The sequence below is a fragment of the Mercenaria mercenaria genome, chromosome 4 (genome assembly GCF_021730395.1).
Source record: "Mercenaria mercenaria strain notata chromosome 4, MADL_Memer_1, whole genome shotgun sequence".
Classification (NCBI taxonomy): domain Eukaryota; kingdom Metazoa; phylum Mollusca; class Bivalvia; order Venerida; family Veneridae; genus Mercenaria; species Mercenaria mercenaria.
This window is the reverse complement of record NC_069364.1, coordinates 85,235,825-85,254,385: the sequence shown is the minus strand read 5'-3', so window position 1 is coordinate 85,254,385 and position 18,561 is coordinate 85,235,825. Positions and strand designations below refer to the sequence as shown.

Genomic DNA, 18,561 nt, shown 5'->3' with positions numbered 1-18,561 from the left:
TCTGTCCGGTTTGTACAAATTTCTGGCCGCGATAAACCATTTGACTTGTTACAGTTCTAGTATTCGATGGGTTTGTAATGTAAAATACCAAATTTTGATCACAGTGAATACACGCAAAAGATTTGTAATATAAAATGTTAATACAAGTACTAAATTAAATAATGCAGAGGAAATACTGCATGTCAGTTACAAGTATGATGAGATTTGAACATTACATCGTAAAAGGTAAATAACAACAAGCCTTGATGGCACCTGGATTATTTATGACATTATATTACTCGCAGCTTTAGCTTTCCCGCTTTTTTGTAATGCAAAAATCGTTTAATAAAATATCAACTATTTAATACCTGGAATACTGTTTCACATTGCAGTACAAATAATTTTGTGAGGTAAAAATCGTATAAAAATGAGTTATATGTAACATAATTTTGTCTGATGTTAAAAACATTACTTTTTGGAAAAAAGAGAAAAGAATGTAACAAATGCCTCATTGAACATACCTTTCAGCAATTTAAATACTCTGCTTATAGTTCTGTCATAATGAAGTAAAATACACATTTGCATTAAGATGACGGTATAACCATTCTTAATTTTCAGTAAGTTTCCGGTGGTTTCCGTACAATCGGAATCGGCAATTTCCGTTGTTTGGGCCGGGTCGGGTTTTTATTTAAGAAATAGATAGTTTCCAAGTGTGGTTTCATCGTAAAATAACCAGTGTTTTGAGTTCTCATGCGTAAGAATATATCACGAAGGCAGTAGGCCTGAATGGTAACTACTTTTTACGACATGAACTACACTTCGTCAGTGCTACAATCATTCTACTACATAGAGGATGACGTCACTACTTTGCTGTTGTTTGATTTTCTCCTATGTGTATATATAGGTTATTTGCTGGTCGTGTTAGAATAATAGATAACGTCCACTAAATATAGTGAAGATCCGCCTTATCTCTTACATGTTTCGTAGTTGCTTCATGTATACACTCATCGACAGCTGATTTTGTTCTCACACTAAAGAGATGGACATCAAGTGTAAGAATATTATTTTATATTATATCGAAACATATTTTATATAAAAATGGTAACAAATTGTTGTTGACCATATGATTTTAGGTATTTTACAACAAAATAATTTCAATAACGCAATCAAATCATCAACTTTTATGTATTTTAACTTAAACTGTTTTAGCAACAATTTTATGGGCCACGATATCAGCGTAAGCCTCTACAGTGGCGTAAGGTATAACCATGAAATAAACTTTTTCATACCGACGTTTCTTTGCATGAATTCCGTATTTACACATTTAAAAGTTAATGTTTTGTCTCCTTTTTTACAGGTGTATTCGTGTTAATGACTGTATGCGCTTTTGTAAGATATTCTGGTAAGAGGCGTTGTCAAACTTGAGTTACAACAATATAATTTGAATAGATGAAAATCTGATAGAGCTACAGGTGAATTTTAGTAATACTTTTACGTTAAGTCAACCAAGAATAATGGCTCCTATATTTAATATACTGTCCTCTGTCCTGTTTTGTGTCTAGTTCTTTTGTGATCACAAGGGCGGTATACTTACACTAACAATCTAATTTATTATGTAATGATATGTTTATATATCAATTTTACCATGTAGAATCTGGTGTGTTATGGTTGCTCAAATATCAGTGATGTAGATGACTGCAATAATACCGTAGAGTGTCAACAGGGGCAGGTAAGTCACGCGGGCCTTCATTATCCATGACTTTTGTCTTTTTTATTATAATTATGTTTTGTAGCCATGCTTATAAATATGCATATGCTACTTCAAGTTTGTTGCTTTTTGTGTCATGAATTAATATTTCTCCCATATTGTAGATAAGTAACATTTTGAACGCGTTTACCAAATGCTTTATGGCATTGTTACTATAACGTTGTAGTTGTGTATTATGTCAATAGCATTAACCAGTACACCTGAAAACTATACTAATATAAAACCTTCAATTGTAGTCATGCTTCTTAGACTCAAGTGTTATTGGACAAACGACAAAGTTTTCCCTCGGATGCACAAATAACCAGGTAGAATACATGTGTATGCAGCCCCTATAAACGACTGTACTCCCCACTGATCTTCCTGTTGCCACATATCAAAGCTATAATCTGACAGCTAAAGGTTAGGGAAAAATGTGATTAATGTGCTTTGATGGTGTGTACATTTATATTTTATTTGAAGTTGAACATGATTTGTCTCTTTATATAATTTGTTAGTCTGATTACAGGTAAATTTATAGCATATAACTCGATTGATCACTGATTTTGTACAGAAATTGCATATTGTTTGCGTCAAAAGTACATATTTTCTTACTTGAAGAATGATCTACATATAAATTCCACTGTTTTGTGGATAAAGAAACAATGTTAGTTTGGTAAAATTAAATAAAATTATTGCTAAAACCTTCAATTTGTTTAAAATCGTCAATTAAAGAGGATTCGGTGTGATGTCCTGACTGTATGCATGTTTGCTTGCAGTACTGTACAAATGTTTGTGACTTTCGTAAAAAAGACTGTATGCCTGTTAGAAACTGACTTATTTATTTAAATATCAGCGTTTACCTTACTCCTGTAATATTTCTTCATAATTATAATCCGGAAACGAAGTTTGAAGAAGTTGGGGTCACCATTAAGTCTGTCTGTTCGGTCTGTTTGTATGTGTCCTCATAAATTTGGACCTTCAATTACTTGAATACTATTTCACCTACCTCTCTCAAACTTCACACACAAATAGGCAATATGCAGTTAATGCCCGTCATCTTCTTTTTCTTTCCTCTTTAAAGTCAATGTCACAAGAGCTCAAAGGTAAAAAAGGGTCCAGTTTTCGTGTCCGTACTATAACTTCTTTATGCATTAAGGGATTCTAAAATAACTTGGCACAAATGTTCACCATAATTAGAAGATATGTCGCGTACAAGACACAGTTCCCCAGCTCGAAGATTAAGGTCACACTTAGAGGTCAAATTTCAAATTTCCCAAAAATGGGGTCGGTTCATTTTTCGTGTCCGGGTCATAACGTCTTTATGCATAAAGGAATCTGAAATAACTTGTTACAAATATTCACCATCAAGAGTCAATGTGTAGCGCATAAGACACAGGGGCCCGTCTTATCAAACATAGTACGACTAAAATAGATCGCAGGTCTGTGATATCTGTTTTCTTGGAATATGGACACACTATACAGAAAACATGCTACCTGCCCATAGGCCTACACATAAAATCTTGAACACATGAAATTGGTAACGTGTTTTGTTACTAGTATCAACGAAAGTGTTCAGACAAAAGTTTGGTCGTATGATACGATCAGATGTTTGATAAGACTGGCCCCAGCTGGTCCCTTGCTCCAAAGTCAAGACCACAAACTAAAAATATAGGGTTGATTTTTCGTGTCCGTACTGTAACTTATGTTACTTGTTCACGCATCCTAATATACAATTATATATAACAATCATTTTCTCCACTGGTACTTTTTATTTGTAAACAATGGTTGCCATTATGAATTGGTCCAGGACCGCGGAAGCGGGCGTATAATTTAGCGAGCTGTAGCTTCTAGTAAGATAGAAATACGGTTTACAGGCGAGCCTTTTCTACGTTTATTACACATAAAATGGAGAATGCGCGTTATTGTAGAGGCTATATATCATTAAACATTTCCCATAGGGTTCTAGTGTAAATTCGCCACAGTTTAGATCCATTTACTATGCTTTCTAACATTTTAACCCATTAAAACCCATATATCATCGCAAACTACAATTAATAAGCTGTCAATGTGAAAAGAAAAGTGGGTGTTAGAAGATTTGGCGGATGGACAGACAGACACACACGGACAGATGGACAGGGTAAACCTACAGTCCCCTCCTGTCTCACCTCATATCTGTTATATCACCAAATGCACATATTTATGTTCAACTTATTGTAAAACGTAAATAAACACACGTGTAATGCAAAATAATTAATTTGAAGACGATTTCTTACCATCGGCTTGCCAGTTGTTTTTTCTTTTGATCGGTCGCAACAGGAAGAGGGGGAGTACTTATAGGTTATTACTAATAACTTATTAGCTTTGTATCGGGAAATATGCAGGAGTTCTTCAGCGGAAATATTGCGCGACTTTACGGGCACAATATTCTTCCGCTGAAGAACGAGTGCATATTTAATATTTTATATATAAATGTAATGTAAATATTATGAATTTGTTTAATAGCCTGAATAGGATTGACAATACTGAACTAAATAAAAAAATAGTGCAAAAACGCACTAAATTACGTTACGTACCCGATATGAAATTCAGGCGTCAGTGTATGGAAAAATATTGACGTTTCCGGTACCAGTGTAACTTAACGGGGAATAGAAACGAATATGTAATAAAGTCGTTTATAGGGGGTAGTAATGTAGTTGTTAACCCTTAGCCTGCTGCAGGCGAATTTAACAGCCTTTGCAAACAGCTTGGAACCAGATCAAACGCCGATTAAATCGGCGTCTGATCAGGTTCCAAGCTGTTTGCTACTCTGACAATATTTTCTTCCAATTTGGGAGCAAATTGAATGAACTTTACAATTTTAGCAGACGACAATTCCAGCAGACGACAATTTATCTAGCATGCTAAAGGTTAATTAGCCGTTAACTTATTCTCCGTTAACTTATTCTCCGTTAGTTAGATATTTTTAGATAAAAGTGTGATAATATTTTTAATCATAGATATACATTGAAGTCTGTCAATATACAGTAAAGATAGCAAGATATGATCAGGATATTTAATATCTATTTATTTTCATAATAATTTCTATCATTTCGTGATTCATGACAAAAAATATATGTACAAGTTTTCACGATAGAACTTTTATTTAAGCAATGAGTGCATTTTATTGCAGAATTGTGGTGGTTCGCCAAATACCGCCGCAAGTCTCATTGGTCGAGATATCACTGCACGACAATCTCAGGGTTGTCATGAGTGTTGTAGTATTGATAACTGTAACAAACAACTATGCAGACATCCTGAACGTAAGAAATCAATTTTTGTTTCATTCAGTGACTTTTTGATTAAAATTTATATACAGTTATTTCAAATGTTATGTTTTTTAAATAAAGCAAAAATACTATGTCATTAATCAACCACGTATGAATCATAATTCTTATTTTGTTGCTAACAATGTTGTCTATTCTGTTTTGTTCTCTAACATTTAGTAATAATTATATGAGCAATAATGTTTCATTACTGCATTTACTATTATTTACGGTCAAATGGCATTATGAATAAAATTCTAAAGGTATAACCGTGTTGTTGAATTCCAGCATCTGCGTGTATAGACGATGCAAAGGCTGACTGCGCATGGCTAAGCACCGTCTTTAATGTATGTAGTGACATTCATCATGCAAAGACGACGTGCCCAAAGTTTTGCGGATTGTGCAACTTGGGTAAGCGCAAACTAAAGAAAGCCAGAACGGAACGCTAAAAAAGAATGACGATTCAGTTAAAGTGTTCTTTTCTAAAAAATACATATTTGGAGGTTAGTAGCTATAGATTTGTTACACACGTATTCAAAGAAGAGCATCGTAGCATGCCGTAGGCACGAAGGACGTTACTAACTCTGGTTACGTTTATGGTTAGAGTTTTTTATTGTCAGAAAACAGCATAAACCTGTTTGTATGTCATTGTATCAATTTTGGACGGCGGCTTTTCACCAAAGTTACAAGTGTATTTCTGACATCCGTATAGCATCTTTATTTTATTCCTAATCACATCAAAAGGATGTTCATGTGGTACACAAAATAGTCCCATTCGTGAACATTGCGGATGAATTATCAATGATCAAGCAGTTCTATTTAACCAGTATCAATTCATACTGACCTTTTAGATTATAAGATCTATCAATGATAAGGTATTGCATTCCATGCTTACATTACTGATTTCCAACTGGCAGTTTAGATAATTCGTGTCAGGTAAGGCAAAGTCCATCTTCTTAGGTTTGAGGCACGTTTGTATTTGTTTCTCATACATATATATTTATAGTTTGTCATTTGCTTTGTTACCAAAAGAGTGAAACCAATAAATCAGGGATATTGTTATAAACAGCGCAAATGTATGTGAGCTATTTATAAAGAAAAGCTGATGCATGCTAATATTTCACAGTTTTCTTTTAGATTTGAATGTAAATTGCAGTCTTTATTATGCTCCTAGACCGGCCACTAGACTGATAATAAAGAAATTTCAACTGTTGTATTATTTTATTTTATGTAATAGTGACAAATGCCTGTCTATTCTAGAGACTTTCGCAGAAAAATGATTGTAATATTGTCAGAAATGCTCTGGGACAGTTGACTGGCACCTATGGATATTAAATTACCCCTAGATAAGTCAGTAAATCATGCCAGTGATCAAGAGTTATTTGGCTGGCCATTGATATGTTATTTCTCCATACAAGAGGTCATCCTGATATTTGGTCACTAGGTTTTCATGAAACAAATCTAACTCAAGATATTAGAAAAAAAGATTGAGTTTGTGAAATAATGGCGTTTATGATGAAAGTTTGACAATTGTTTTTTTTAATTAATGAACATAGTTTAAGACCATACTTGGATTATAAGTCACTTATCATATGATATTTCTAAGAAACATGGTACTAGTCATTTACCATGTTTCCTAAGTTTTATGAATGAATCTGCTTGAGATTAACCATGGAGTTAATATGATTACGCATACAATTAAATTACATTTGTTTTGAAAAATATATATCTCCTTAATTGACAGAAACAGGTTCATCATTTTTATCGAAAAAGGACCTTGCCACGACATCCTAAATCAGATATGTTTGAGATCACATTACAACTTTCAACATCAACAATCAGCTTTCTTACTTAGTGGGTGATACAAATGAAGAAATTGAAAAAGATGATCATATACTTCTTTCTGTTTCAGTTTTCACACTTAACAGAAAAAATCTACCAAAACCCGCAACCACCAGACGTCTCAAGGCTTTGATGTTAAATGTCTTCCGCTCATTTCAGTCTGAAAGACATACGTCTTTCGCCTTCTATCTGACCTTAACACGCATGGATAGATTCGTTATAATCCATAGCATCCATTTGTTTTATGATAGATAACTTTCAATTATTTATATTTATGTATTTGACATAAAAGATATTCTAATTGTGAAATGTCTTTCAAGGCTGATCACTACCAAATAGAATGTAAGCCTCCGCTGGTCTAGTAGTCCAAATATAAATAGTATTAATCTTTTTTCCTTTCCTAGTGCATTTTCTCGACAGCAACGTGCTTACTTTTACCCTACCGCGTTTCAGTATGTATCACTTTGCATTCTGTTGAAATCGGCACGTTCCTATCGCATGCTAGGTAAAAATGGCGGCGTAAGAATTTAATGTCTCGAAAAGAGAAATTGAAAGAAGCGAAAAGTAGTAAATTCAGCGGGTTGTATTTAACGAACTGTAGTTTTCTTATATAAAAGTTAACACCCCCTTTTCTTTTTCTTTTTGTAAAATAGCGATCTAGTTCTTTATGGGAATATAAGTCTCTGGAAATCTGATATGCTAGAAAATGTCGAAAAACCGTTATGAAGTAAGTGGATTTTATATGAAATAAAGAACAGCTGGATTTAGTGGTGTTCAGCCTCAAGATGCCAGCATTCTGCTAGATTTGCCAGAGATGCTGACTTGTAACGGCTCATTTCATCGGTCGACAGTTTTAGATCGAATTATTTCATTGGTGTTAAACTTTTCTTGCCACTGGAAAAACCTTAACCTTCACGCCTGCGTAAAAAGTAATAAAGTTAAAACTACTCTTTGTAAACTGCTACGCGACTAGTAAGTTTAGTCGAACGAAATTGTATGCCTGATAACTTAACACTTCTTAAAGGAAATGTGATATTAATTCTTACCGTTTCAAAAGAAATTGTCAGTTATTTAAAAATAAGTAACGAAAATCTGATTACTATAGATACTTGGAACTGGTTTTGCGTCAGAAACATAAATCTTTGATGTATTGTTATGGACTACTGAAATCAAAAAGAAAGTTTATCCATATTTTTTAACAATCTGTTGCTCATTACAGTCTGTGTTGACTATAATTTCTCTCGCCGGCCATTACTGACTCAGCACCTACCGTAGTACGGGTGTTTCAGTGTAGTAATAAAATATAGATTTAGCAATGATTTGTTCGTAGAGGTAACCACTTCCAAAAATATCACGTTTTATCATTTAAAACTTGTATCATGTTAAGCGCGTAATTTTTAATACATTTACACGTACGCATAAATGGCGCATAAATGAAAGACATTCTTTTCTAAATCAAAAAGTGTATGTTAAAATTGTTTGACAGAAATAGGTTTTGCAAGTGTTTTGTAAATGTGTACGTATAAATTGGACAAAATGTTAAATGTTCTAAATTATTACATCCTTTAAGTTATTATATGATAGAACACCAACTACCTGTATCAATATTCAACTTGTCTAACAAGAATGTAACAAGTCGAAAGGTTTCCTGCGGCCAGAAGTTATACAGACCAGAAATAGAAATTGTTATCGATGTTTGTGTGACCACAGTCTAAAAGTAACTTATGGATAAATAGCGAGCTTGGTTTTTTTGTGTTTTTTTTTTTCATACCATTACGCTTTAATGTAGAAAATATTACTCCATTCTACATGTTTTACAAGTAGATCTATGAAATATGTATTTCCAAAGAAATATGAAATACACAGAATCGCAACAGGAGATAATCTATTTTTAATCTAATCTAAATTTATTTTTATAGCTCTTTGGTATTTCTTAATTCTGAAAGTCATTGTTTTTAGCAAAAATAACTATATTTTCCTTTCATGTATAACACAGCTTTTAGCTCAACTGGTCACATTCCTTGACTATTGAAACACTTTACTAAAGCTATCACAAATGTGATTCATGCCTTAAAAAATTCACCCGGACGACTTTGACATATAGAGCAAAACAACACAGAACCATAATCCAGGATATTAAAGAGCATTTAAAAAGTCTCTTATGCACAATTAAGTATCAATATTGATCATTGCTGAAATGTTGAATAAATTATATGAAATAATGAAAGAGGAATATAGATCACAAGCATTTCTCTATATATCATATAGCTTGCCAGCTATATTGCGAAAACGGCGTTCCATAAATGCGAAAAACCAATCACATATCGGTAAAAATCACGTGATATCACCCATTCCCCATGTGCTACACTACTAGATGTCACGTGATGATATTCGTGCGTAATGGACGTACTTTTGAACTGCGGACAAAGAAAATGATAAAATTGTGATTTTAAAGCGTTTTAAAAATCTTATCGGAAATAATAATATTACCACATTGGAGATAAACATGTGACTTATTAATCTAGTATGGGAGATAGGAAAAACAAAAAAAGGAAAAATAGAAATAGTAGTGGCAATGACAACGGTGATATCAACAATAGAAAGGTATTCAAACAGAGAGGCCCGTCAGGTGATCTGGATCTGGATTCAAATACTTCTAACATTTCAGTAAGTGATGTTTTGAACCAAACTAATGCTGTTTTATATAGTGATTCAAATGAAAGCTGTGTTTTCGACTTGAAAGTTGACTCAGACATTGTGCAATCTGCTGATGATTCTGTTGCTGCTGAAACAATGGCCTCAAATAATGATAAAGAACCTTCAAATAAGGATCTTATGAACTGCTTACAAAGTATAAGTGCAAGACTAGGTGCAGTAGAAAAAAAGCTCAATGCTTTAGAGCAACTTGAAAAGCAAATGTCCGGATTTGAAAAGGAACTGAAAAGCATTTGGTTGGCGATTGATGACAGAGCCAAAAAAATTGAAGAACGAGTGTCCAAGCTGGAGGATAAAGTTGACGGTGCTGACATAGGCTCAGCCTTGATAGCCGGTAAGGTGGACGAGCTGGAGAAGGCCCGGGATAATTTACGCGAGGAAGTGTCCTACCTTAAATCGCAATCTATGCGTAATAATTTAATATTTACTAACATTCCAGAGGACAACTCTAGTGCAATGAACCCGGAAGTCACGGAATTAAAATTACGTCAGCATCTACAGGAAACCTGAAAATAGCGAAGGAGACCGCGGACAGTATTCGTTTTGAGCGAGTACACAGGTCACCAGGTCAGTCTGTATCGTTTAAAAGTGCGCACAATTGTGGCAAAGTTTACATACTTTAAGGATCGCGAAGTAGTTGCGTAGGCAGTGGAAAAACTTAAGTGGTACGCATTTTAATATGTATGAACAATTTCCACAGGAAGTGATCGCTAAACGTAAGAAGCTAGTACCAAGATGAAGGCAGCTAGAGTGAAGGAAAAAGGGCATGGTAGCGTATGACACGCTATACATAGATGGCAAGCCTGTCAAGGAGTAGGGATGCGCCGGAGATGAGCTATCCATTTTATCTTGGAACGTGCATGGACTTACTTCAGATAAGAAAAGCAGTAACGAGTTTGTAAATATTATAGCTAGTCACGATATTTGGTTTTTATATGAATCATGGACAATAGTTCAAGTAATGTTTTCTTAATGGTTTCGTAGCGCATAATTTCTATAGAAATTCCAAATAAAAATGCACGCAGATGTAGTGGCGGTATCGTTTTATACTATAAAGAGCATTTAAAAGAAGGCATTCAGATAATAAAAAATCACCACGATACAATAATTTGGGGTGAAGATTCACCTACGTATAATATACTAAACATCGATTTGTTTGATACTTTAGAAAATGATGGTTTTACATATGATAATTTGGGTGTTGTTTATCTTTTAGGGGATTTTAATAGCAGAGTAGGGAATAAAAATGATTTTATTATCAATGATAAATTTAATACTGCCATTGATGACTCAGATTATGAACCAGATATTACCCCTGTCAGGGCCACTATTGACTGTAAACATAATAGCCACGGTATTAAATTGTTAGACCTTTGTAAGTCATCATGTTTACGTATTGCTAACGGCCGTATAGGGGATACTAATCAATATACGTATATTTCACATAACGGTACGTCCGTCATTGACTATTTATTATGTAGTGAACGCAATTTTTCATTGATCAATGATTTTAGTATCAGATCATTTAATGAATGGAGCGATCATGCCCCGTTACACCTGTCGTTATTGTGCAATAATAAACAAGATAAAAATGTTAGCTATTATGAGGTTAAGTATAAGTGGAATGATGCCTTTAAGCAACAATTTCGTTCAGGGATTATTGCTAATCTGCCTTTATTGAATAATATTGTTAATACATTAGATTGTAGAAGTAGACAGTCTGTCAATAATGGACTCAATAGTTTTGCAGATGTATTACGCAGTGTCGCTGATCCCTTATTTTCAAAAAAATGTAAATTTAAGAATGTTAATTATTTTGAAGCAGAAACATCGATAAATCATGCCGATTGGTTTGATAAGGATTGTGTTGAAGCAAGAAATGTATATTTAGAGTCACTGAGATTGTTTAATTGCAATAAAACTGATGAAAATAGAATACAATTGTGTGATCATAAATTTTATTATAAAAATGTCTTACGTAAAAAGAAAAATATTCACTATAGAAAGAAAATGTCTGAAATAGAAAATTTAAAGAAAAGTAAACCAAGAGATTTTTGGAAATTGTTTAAAAAGGGTTCGGTCAAGCTCGGAAATAAAATACCATTAGAACAATTCAGAGAATATTTTTCTAACATAAGCAATGAACTGTTTGATTGTTACAATGATGAGGCTGAAGATTTTTGTGAGAATAATGATTTTAGTAATCCAAATGTATCATTCCCTGAATTAGATCAGCCAATTACTGTTGGCGAGATTTTATCAGCTGTGAAGTTACTGAAGCGTAGTAAAGCTTATGGTAGTGACTGTCTTTTAAATGAATATTTCATTGAAAGTGTAGATATTTTATCCTCTCATTTAAGTGATTTATTTAATCGTATTTTGAATTCGGGATATTTTCCCGATAAGTGGACTGAAGGCATTATAATTCCTCTGCATAAGAAAGGTAGTCAGTCAGATGTTAATAATTATAGAGGTATAACACTTGTTAGCTGTTTGTCAAAATTGTTTACTACTATTATCAATACACGGATTGAGAAATTTTGTAATGAACATAACAAAATTTCGGATGCCCAGTTTGGATTTCGTAAAGGAAGGTCTACTGTAGACGCTATATTTATACTTACATCACTAGTTCAAAAATATTTAAATGAAAACAAAAGATTATATATTATATTTGTTGATATGATGAAATGTTTTGATACTATCTATAGAAATGGATTATGGTTGAAAATGTATAAATGTGGAATACAAGGTAGATTACTTAGAATAATACGTGATATGTACGAAAAAGTTAAGTCTTGTGTTAAATCATGTTCTAACTATTCTGATTATTTTCAATATGCTGTCGGCTTACGTCAAGGGGAGGTAATGTCTCCTCTATTATTTTCTCTTTTTGTAGAGGATCTTGAGTTATATCTTCAAAATAATGCTGAGTCCGGTCTGCTTTTAGATGATATAGTCCTAATACTTCTTTTGTTTGCAGATGATATGGCCATTATTGGTAAAACACCAGAAGAAACACAAGAACTTTTAGATCTTCTTTATTTATACTGTAATAACTGGGGTCTTAAAGTAAACACGTCGAAAACGAAAATTATGGTATTTCGTAAAAGAGGTGGACTTTTAGCCACTGAGTATTGGACCTATAATGGCCAAGTAATCGAAGTAGTTAATGATTTTAATTATCTTGGTACTATATTTAATTACACGGGTAAATTTATATTAAATCAAGAACATTTGATCGGTAAAGCTTTAAAGGCCATGAATGTACTTTTGTATAAATGTAAGGAATTTGATCTCAGTCCCAAAACATTATGTCAGCTATTTGATGCTTTTGTATCATCTATATTGAATTATTCATGTGAAATTTGGGGCTATACTAAGTCCAAAGAAATTGAAAGAATACATCTAAAATTTTGCAAAAAGTTACTGAAAGTGAGACCAAATACATGTAATGCCAGTGTCTATGGTGAACTGGGAAGATATCCTTTATATGTACATAGATATGTAAGAATAATAAAGTATTGGTTGAAAATTGTTGATACTGATAATATAATATTAAAAACAGTGTATAATTTAGCATTGGATGATAGCAATAATGGTCTTAAAAACTGGGTTTCAAACGTCAAAAAGCTTTTGAACGATTATGGATTTTCATATATGTTTGGTAATTCTAGCGGTATAAATAAGAATATGTTTTTGCGCGAATTTAAATGTCGCATCATTGACTCTGTTAAACAAGAATGGTATGCTAATTTGGAAAACAGCTCTGTTTTGTATATGTATAAAAATGTTAAATGTTCTTTTGAATATGAACGTTATTTAGATATTCTGCCAAGATGTTTTAGATTTTATTTCTGTAGACTTAGGATGAGTGGTCTGCCCCTCAGAATACAGACTGGCAGATATAATAGAAATCGAATTCCTCGTGAGGAAAGACACTGCTTATGTTGTAATACTTTGGATATTGAGGATGAATACCACTTTGTTTGTATATGTAGATGTTACGCTGATATTAGAAAGAAATATTTAAAAGCTTTTTATTATAGACATCCATCAGTATATAAATTTATACAACTTTTAAATACAACTAATAAAGCAGAACTTATCCACCTATCCAGATATGTTAAAGAAGCTCTTACTATTAGAAATGCACTTTTAAATGTTGAAGCCTAAATTTTCATGTTCATTCTCCATCAGATTATCATTATATTTGTTTAATTATATTTATTTTGTATCTATTGTTTGTAACTTGTCCTTTATTTCATGTTTATTTTCACGTTGACAGTATATATGTGAACTATGTGAATTAGACGATGTACTACGTACAAGTCTGAATAAAATATCTGTTCTGTTCTGTTCTGTTCTTGTTGCATTCCAATATACAGGTAATGAAAGCATCAAAATAATTACAAAAATGATTACTTCGAGTCAAATATACACATGTTATCATTTTCTTTAGTGAAAATGCACTAATTAAGGGATATTTTGAGCTAAATTAGTTCCGAGTAGTAGTAGTTTCCAAAGGTAAGCAACCTCCGATGGATTTTAGGTATACGTGACTGAAAATTTGTTGAAGTTTGTATCCAGTTTCGTGTTTCAGGTTGTCAGACTGGAGAGATGTGTATTGACCTGGATCAGACCGGTGCTACCATCGGAAGTATACCTGGCGTTTCTGTGATCTCTGGAATGACGCCGCTTATGGGTGGAAAGCCATGCAGCAGACAGACTGTGCTAAAAGTAAGATAAATTACAAGGTCGAAGGGAGGATTGAAATAACATTTTTAGAAGGAAATATACTTGCTTTGGACGTAGCACATTGATATTTTATCCCTGGGATTTGAATGAGCAAGTTAACACATCTGTTTAGTTTATACATAGCTTTGTATTTTATTGTTGCACCTGTAAAGTCGACTGGCGGTAATAATCATTGCATAGGTAGCGGATTTGACTTTTTCGCAAGTTTGTTTATCAATCTTTGTTCGAGACGCTGGCGTTGGTATAAGTTTATACTACTAGTAATTTATTTTAGCTCGATTGTGATGAAAGCTTTAAGCTAATTTGAACCACTCTCGAGACTGCTTCCTGGGAAAAACCAGTACTGGTGTCATATGAGAAGGCGTGGTCATGACCACAGTGGGGTTCGAACCCACGACCCCTGAATTAAGCGGTCGACACCTTAACCGCTAGACCACCCTCCTTTCGTTGGAATTGAAAGAACGTGTACGGGAGCGGGACACAAAATTCAGTGATACATAACTAGATAGAGCCCTGCGTGATTATTCGAGTTAACTTGATGAGCTGCCTGCTGCACGAACATTCGAGTAAAACACGTACGACGCAGTACAGGCTACGAACTATATAAGGAATGTAAACACTAGAAAGTATTCCATGACAGTGCTATTATATGGTCGATATTTTTCGCTCTTTGATAGTCATACGCATTCTTATTGTACTGATTGCTTTTGAAAAGTAGAACGTCTCTGACTGAGAATGACCGTATTAAGCTCAAGTTTACATGGAAGTCTGAAATCATAAATGCTTATCTATGAGATACATAAGAAATGCGACATGGTTGCATTGGATACACAATCATTCACATTTTTGTATATAATTATTTGACCTCCTAGGAATAGTTAGTACGCAACGCAAGATTTAAAAAAATCGCCGTCTTAACTTCTGAAATAGACCGGAGTAGGGGGAAGTTATGATTTAGTATTTGTATATTTCAGCGAACTCAAATATAACTGTTTCTGCCCTAAAGACTTTACATAAAAGTCTGATATCATAAATGTGATACATAAACCATGCGGCATGTTTCCATTGAATACACAATTATTTACATTGTTGTATATTATCATTTGATCTACAAGGAGTTTGTCTGCAGGGCAAAATTCTAAAGATCGCCTTCTTAACTTCTGATAAAGGCCGGAGTAATGAAGTTATAATTTAGTAGTTGTATTTTTCAGCCAACTTCAGTTAAGGCGAAATCAAAAAAATAAAACTTGTTTTTCATTCTTTAAGTCAGAGGGGTATTATTATCACTTATGCATATTTTCACTATGGTAGAAAATGTAATATGGCAAACATAACGAGTCCAATAAGACTCCCGCCTATTTCAAAGTATTTAAAAGCTATATAACCGAATTTTTATTTCCTAGTGAGCTACATATAAAATAAAATATCTCTAACTTTCACGATATAACGTATCAAATTACCTGCCAATCAGTTCATTTTCTGAGGATTTGTCACTTAGAGAGTGTTTTGGCTAAGAGGATTGTCCTAATGTAACCACTTTACAAAACGCCTTGCAAGTTGTTGAAGTACAGTGACCTATCAACGCCAAGCGTTGGAGTTTAATATAGGAGACATCAGAGAACAATGGTATGGTACGATGAACATTTAAGTGATTTGTTGGTAAATGAAAAGCACCTTCTTTGATCAATCTGCATTGTGTATCTGTAGAGTACAAAATATTAATCGTCTTATATAAAACGGTTCATCGTTCAGATGTTGATTTTAACCACTCGGGCTAACGCCCTCGTGGGTCAATCGCGATCTGAACTGAACGAGTAATTAGAGACAAGCTCCGAAGCTTTGTTTTTAATTATAGGCGTTAGAATGTTACGCAGTGAGTTATCCAATCACAGATTTGGAGCGTAGATGTACTGTGTATTATTTAAATCATAGATTTGTAGCATTTAGATGTTAATAGTGATATTTTTGAGATCACAGATTCGAGCATTAATGTTACGTAGTGTTTATCTAATACAGATTTCATCCGTAAGCTATCTAGTCACAGATTCGGATGCGCAGAATGTTACGAAGTGATATTATTTAATTAGATTGTAGCATTAGAATGTTACATATTGATATTATTTAGATCACAGATTTCGAGCATTAGAATGTTACGTAGTGATATTATCTAAATCACAGTTTTGGAGCATTAGAATGGTTTCGGAATATATTATCTAGTTTCTTTGGACGTTAGAAATGTTATGCAGTGAATATATTTAAATAAATTGTGAAACAGAATGTACGCAGTGATATATCTAAATCACAGATTTGAGCGCAGATGTTCGAAGTGACTTATTTAAATCAATGATTTGTAGCGTTAGAATGTTACATAGTAATGTTATTTAGATCACAGATTTCGAGCATTAGAATGTTACGTACTGATATTATCTAAATCACAGTTTTGGAGCATAAAGTTCGGAAAGTATTATTAGTTTGTTAGAACGTTAGTGTACGCAGTGTATATCAAATCACAGATTTGATCACGTATGGCCAATCTAAGTCACAGATCGGACGCTAGAATGGTTACGAAGTGATATTATTAAATCTAGATTGTATGCATTAGATGTTACATATGAATATTAGACACAGATTTTCGGCAGTTAAAATGTTACGTAGTGATATTATCTTAAATCACAGATTGGAACCCCGAAGTACGCCAGTGATATTATCTAAATCACATATTGGAGCGTTATGGTACATACTGGCACATTCCAGCTTTCTATTCATAATATTGTACACGTTTTAACCATATTCTTGCTGATTGAGTTACTTAACAAAATTTCGTTTAATTCAAGGTGGAGACGGTGGTGATCAAATGTTTGATGCAGAAATACACGGGATACAGACAACAATTCAAGTGTATGGGCATGACAACTGCAATCCCTAATGTTATAGTAGATTACAGTATGTTATGAAATACCGAAGGTATCTTTCTTATAATATAGGTTTCTGATAGATTATCTTGACAGTGTGAGTTCATCTCGTCGTTTTTGAAAATGTATGAAGTCATTTTGGGACAAAAACTTATAATGCATTGAATAATTGCAGTATACACTATTTAGTACATATTTTCTTTAAAAAAATCTAATGTTTCTTATGCATAAGCTATGTACATTGTATGTATATATGTATTCCAATTTAGAAACAATATTTTCATTTTTCAGTCACGTTGGTGCCCTTAGTTATCCAGTAAGCGTTGCGAACTTCTGGATAAAGAACCAGTACCTGAAGGTCTCAACTGACCGCGACGGACTTATTCAGTCCACCTGTGATTCTTGTCTGTTTGCTCTACAGGGCCAAACTGATCCTGAAGGCAAAGAAAACGAAGACATTTATATCGGAGCAAACAGAGTAGTTGCTGGTGGCAGAACAGGTGTTGGACTGTGTTACATGAAGTTAAGTTGGGTGAACGGACCATGGCAGTAAAGAATGTATAATTCTATGTCACCGATTTACTGAAAATTTATAAAGTTTGAGTCATTTCATTCTCTATGGCTCATTTAAAAATAGTTGCTAGTGTTCCTTTTTATTTGTACCTCAACTGGTGCATTTCTAACCTAATTGTCTTGTGTAGTGCTCTAGAAATAAAAGTCAAGCTGCGAACCTTCAGACCGATCTATCAAATGTAAATACAAGTTAAAATCTAATTCCACCATGGGCATTATGACCTCGGTCGATCACCTGAATTTTAATTTCAAGGCGATAACAATTTTGGTAGACTGACATTCATGAACCATTTTAGTTAAATTGAAAATCAGTCGGGAAGATTCTCAAATAATTCTATAAATCAGTTCAGGGAAATCTGGCCCGCGCCAAGACAGTCTTATACTTTTGTCAAATCAAGATGACTTCCATATTTTAGAAGAGAGTCACACAAGCGTCACCCAAAGAACAATTTTCTGAATTATTTTAAAATTTGTCTAGTGGTTAAGGAGAGAATGGCGAGGAATGTTGTTTATCTATCTTTACCCGTGGTGGCGATGTTTCGCCAAATCAGAATAATTTGCACACATTAAAAGACAGCCGCCCAAGGAAAATTTCTGAAAATTTATTGATAGACCAGCAGTTTCTGACAAGAATATTTCGTAAATTTTCACCTTGCACAAATTGACCCCAATTCCTGGTGGCCATGATATTAAATCGGAGTAATTTTAAAACCCTCAATAAAAGGGCACTCAA

The 18,561-nt window shown here is 33.7% G+C and overlaps 1 protein-coding gene and 1 long non-coding RNA gene across 2 annotated transcripts in view; one reads left to right on the top strand and one right to left on the bottom strand.

Annotated features, from left to right (window-relative positions):
• Nucleotides 1-18,561, bottom strand: part of LOC123552342 (uncharacterized) — a 469,144-nt gene that overhangs the window by 155,638 nt on the left and 294,945 nt on the right. The window lies entirely within an intron of this gene.
• On the top strand, nucleotides 885-14,348 carry LOC123552345 (uncharacterized). Its single transcript, XR_008370714.1, has 6 exons — nucleotides 885-1,031; nucleotides 1,337-1,708; nucleotides 1,984-2,052; nucleotides 4,896-5,025; nucleotides 5,317-5,439; nucleotides 14,189-14,348. It is a non-coding gene; the product is annotated as an uncharacterized LOC123552345 (long non-coding RNA).